The sequence below is a fragment of the Cajanus cajan genome, chromosome 3 (assembly GCF_000230855.2).
Source record: "Cajanus cajan strain Asha chromosome 3, NIPB_CcT2T_4, whole genome shotgun sequence".
Lineage (NCBI taxonomy): Eukaryota > Viridiplantae > Streptophyta > Magnoliopsida > Fabales > Fabaceae > Cajanus > Cajanus cajan.
In genome coordinates this window covers 68768801-68774001 of record NC_138519.1, presented here as the reverse complement: position 1 = coordinate 68774001, position 5201 = coordinate 68768801, and positions in this window count along the sequence as shown.

Below are 5201 nucleotides of genomic sequence, written 5' to 3'. Positions count from 1 at the left end.
TAACCGTTAGATTGAAAATTCATATCACTTTATATGTAAATATCAAATTTTGTTAAAATTAAACAACAACTTGAGAGTAATCAAAGTGTTCATATTTTAGTATATTTTGAAATAAATATATTACGTCAATTTTATTTTATAAGAATGAAGTATCAAATCATCTTGGATTAATATAAAATTTTGTATATATGATCTAAGAGTAATAACTTTCAATCTAACGGTTGGATTTACAAAATTCACATTTAATTTAAAGTTATTGAGCGGTGTAACACTTAGTAAAAGTTACACCGTGTCGTTTGAACTCTCCTTATATATATATATATTATAAAAGAACATTTTATTTGAAAAGACTGATCCTTGTTACTGATTGGCTTAAACAAATTTTCGGCAACCTTCAGTACTAGGACTGTGTCAAAGATGAGTATGTCCAAATGACTCTTTCGCTTTGTCTTACAAGATGGTTGACCTACTAAGAAATACAAGCGTATAAAGATAAGCTTAGAAGCTATCAAGGAAGAATTAAGTGTTTCGCCCATTTGCGAACAAGACAAACACTAAAAGATCACTTACTTTGTATCAAAAGACATGCATAAAGCAAATAAAGTGGGAATAATAAATACTAATAAAAGGAAATAAGAGTATGTTTTATCACCTCATACAATACTAGTTGGTGAACCATTCAAATTCAACAAGAATTACTCCTTAGTAGACATTTTCATAACTGTCTATATAAATACTAGAAAATCAAATGCATAGAAGAACTTTAGAAGAAACAATAAACCTTAGTCAAATTAAATACATTCGAAATGTTTTTATTATATATTCTTTGTGCCTTAGTAAATACTCTGATATTGTTTACCATCCATCTATTAATTAGTACATAACCTTGTGAGTTTACCCTTAAGCATTTTTACGTAAAATTGTTGAAAGCCTAAAGAGTTTTTACTAAGAAATAATACTTTTATAATTGTCAAAAGTGAAAAAAAAAAACATTTGTTTGAACCGGAAGACGCTTATAAAAAAAGAATACTTGGTAACAATATGGAATAATGTTTACCATATGTCTATTAATAGAATTCTTGGCAAGTAGTCAATGATTAATTAGACGTGGTTTTGGATAGGTCAAACCAATTAATATAAATCTTATATCCGATGTGTTAGATAAAAAAATGATTTTGGATTTTTCAAAATATAAATTTTAATGCTAATAAACTTGAACATTTTTATCAAAAAAACGGTTTTCCATATCACATTGAAATTAAGACAAATTTAAATAGATGTTTGGTTATAATGACATTTAATCTCTCATACAAATCATTTCGTTTGTCTAGAATGAATGCAATATATATATATATATATACATATATATATATATATATATATATATATATATATATATAATTTATGATGTATAATAACCAAATCATCTTTATTTATGTTATTTCTTAATATGTACAAACTGAAGAAATAAAAGTTTTTTTTATGCTTGAACTTCAAAAAAGAATAAAGATTTATTTTTCATTAGAGATAGGACAAACAAATATCTCGAAGTATATGCAAAGTCTCTGATAAAGTCTTTTTCGACTAACACATGTAATAATTTCTCTCGTTTTATACCTTAAAGGTAATAAGTAATATCTTTGATCAAATAAGAAATGATAATTTGGTAGAATGTATTTTATGTTCACATTTAATGTACCAATGGACACATCTTTCTATAATGAAGGAAGACAAAAAGATGAAACAATCTTGTAAGAAAAACTTAAGGATTTGCAATAGTCGTATTTATTAAACACCAATATAAAGAACCTAGTAGACTCAAAAAGAAACAAGAGAACAACAATTATAAAAATTCATTTCATTCTTTCTATAAATATTTGTACTTAAATTGAGTGTATTACATTTTGAAAGTAAGACGAAATAACAAGTGATTTCTCAGCTTTGCCTTTGTATTATCGTTTGAAGCATGAAGAGGTTTTACTATAAAGAATACTTAGTTATTGAAGTCCGAAGAAGTTTCGTTATTTAAAGAATACTTGTGTAGTTGCTTAAAGAGACGGGTCAAAGAATACTTAAATTATACTAGAAGTGACTTGTAAAAAAATATTTATATCTTTGTGAAAGATAGTAGAACTTGATTAAGAGATACATATAATCTTAGTGGTTGAAATGAATCAATATAAAAATTGTGTGTTCTTTGCTTTTATCTCTTCGTCTTCATTTCTAAGGTCTTGATATTACTTTATTATTTTAAAAAAGTATTGAGTTTTCAATTAACACTATTTAACTTTCTTTCTAGTGTTTATATTCTCTTCACACAATGGTAGGCCTACATAAAAATTAGAGGTATATTTGCACATCCCCTAACTTAAAAAATAATATATGCATATGTCTTGAGTAATAAGTTTTTCCTCTTTAAATTTATAATTTGAACTCATTATTCTCATTTTCTCAATTATTGTTAATTTTTGTCTTTTATTAACTAGTTTCTTTTTATATTATATTTCTTTTCAACTAATTTTTTTATTCCTGGTTAGTATTTTTCCTTTTTTCATGTAATATTTGTCTTTATATATATAATAATTACTATTTATTTTCTAGATAAATTGTTCTCATTGATTTAAGTTCTTAGGTCCGTCATTGCTTCCATGTGATTATCATTTTTTGTAGCCTTTTTATTTAATTTTAACTAAGGGAAGAATTTATTATATTGTCTTTTATTTACGAACTTGTTTTGCTTTTAGAAAATATCTCTTTAATGCTAAGACATTCCATTTGTCTGTTTTCTAAATCAAGTTTTTAAGAAAAGTTTGCAATTTTTTTATTATAAAAAACGATTAAACTTATTGTTTTTACCCATGTTCTATAATTTGGTACTAGAATTTAGTATGTAATGGTTAAGAACTTCACAATGTCAAAGGAAAAAGATCTACTATGGCAATCTTTAAAATTTAGTTTATTGCTGAAGGATCTTTCATACCAATAGGCCTCTTACTTTCTTTGGAGAATATTATGTTTATAGGTGCAACTGCATGAAAATGTTTATCAAATTTTATGCATTGCAATCTCTGCAGGATCGTCATTGAAGCAAACATCTCAATCCCTACTCCTAAAGAAAGGTAGATTCAAGACGGTTGCAATAAAAAGCAACAAAACTCCAATGCCTGTTATTTCATCATATGTTCCCTATCCAACATTGAGTACAACAAAGTTCATAGTAGCAAATTTGACACAAAAAAAAATGTGAGATGCCCTTATTGTGACACATATGAAGCCACCCACTTAACGAGGCATTTTAAGATGTTCACAATTAAAGAAAATGAGACTATTACTGAAATGTTTAGACGTTTCTAAACTATTATCAATGTCTTCAAACTCTTAGAAAGGAGTACAGTGAGACAAAGAAACAACGTAAAGATCTTAGAAGTCTTTCTAAGGTAAGAGAACCTATAAAAGCATTGTAATTTAGTAAGCATAGGAGTTGAAAACCTTAACCTTAGAAGAAATTCTTGGATCCCATGAAGTTTGTGAATTTTTCATTTTTTATCGAATCAACCTATCATATTTAAATTGGTTCAAATTGGGTCATGGAGTCTATTAGTAAAATAGTAACATAATAGAAGAATAAAAAATAGAAAAATATAAGAAAAAAGATTGAAAATCATAATAAAATAAAAGAAAACTATTAAATAATTGGTGGAACAAACTTAAAAGAGGAAGATGACGTTTTCTTCAAAATTTCCTACTCCTTTAATCTTCATCCATGAGGCTCTTAGTTGAAGAATAAAATTGAAAAATGATGGAGAATATAGAAATGATGGCCTCACTTTAAAAGAAAAGATAAGTCAAAAAGGTTACTCATTATTAAGAAATGATCACCAATAAGAATTGCACTCTAAGAGAAGAGCTCTAAGACTTTTAAATATGAGAAAAATCTCAAATAGTTAGTTAGCTTCTAATAAGTTAAACTAACTAAAGTTAAATTGACTTGCACTTAAGTTAACTAACTATATTGTCACCAAAATTTGAAATTCAAATTTGACTTTCAAATAGTTGGCACTATTTTCCTAGATTTAAAAGAGTTAACAAGAGTTTGTCACATGAAATAATGTGAAAGGTGTTAATGGGATTTGGTAGTAAAAATTGGGGTGTAACAAATACGTAAAATGTGTAACTAATGTATGGAAAATATGATTAGATGGGTGTAATGTGAAATCAATGAGAGTATGTGAGGCAAAGTTGATGCACCTTATAAGGAAAAAGGCTCTCCACTCTATTTTGGTTCAAACAAACCAATATATATTTTATATATTAATTGCACCTCTCTAAAATATTAAATATACCCCTAAAAGAAGAAAAAAAATACAAAAGAATAATTTTTTAATCTGAATGACTCAAAAATACAAAGTCCAAAATAAAATAAAAATATTTACAAATAATAAAAAAAATGAGCTACAAATGAGTATCTAAATCTAAATAAGAGCTTGAGCCTTTTTACTTTATACCTAACCCACTCATGTTTATTCATTTTGAACTTACCCCTTAGATATGATTGCATGAATAATACAAGAACTCAAAATTATATAATTACTCAACAATTTTTTAAATTTGTAGGATTACACAACATATAAACATAATTTTTTCTAAAACTGTATAGGTCGAAGTTAACTCGAGTTTCATGTGTTCAAATCCCACCTTATCAAAATTTGTAGTTTTAAAATCCAAAATGCACTGATGATGTAAAGAAACACAAATTTTCTCTTTTGTTTTGGTTCAGGTTGATCAAGTAGTCAATCAAATGCCCACTTTTATAATTATATGTTATATTAATAATAAATAGATCATATATAAAAATACGAATGAATTTTTTAATAATTTTTTCCCGACAATTTTTTAAAAATTTTATATTTAATTCAATTTTTATTTATTATAATTATTTATAAATTAAATTATAATATTTTTAAAATAGATTATCAATAAATAAAAATAATATATTATTATAATATAAATTATTTATTATTAATTTAACATATAACTTATATATTCAAACATAATATTTATTTTGTTCTGAAATAATAGTTATTATTAATGTTAGCCCAACAATACCCGGGCTCTTAAAACCAGGCCATAAATCACCACTATTTGAATTGGGGTTCATGATATATACACCTCCTTTTTTCTATAAGTACACCTTCTTTTAA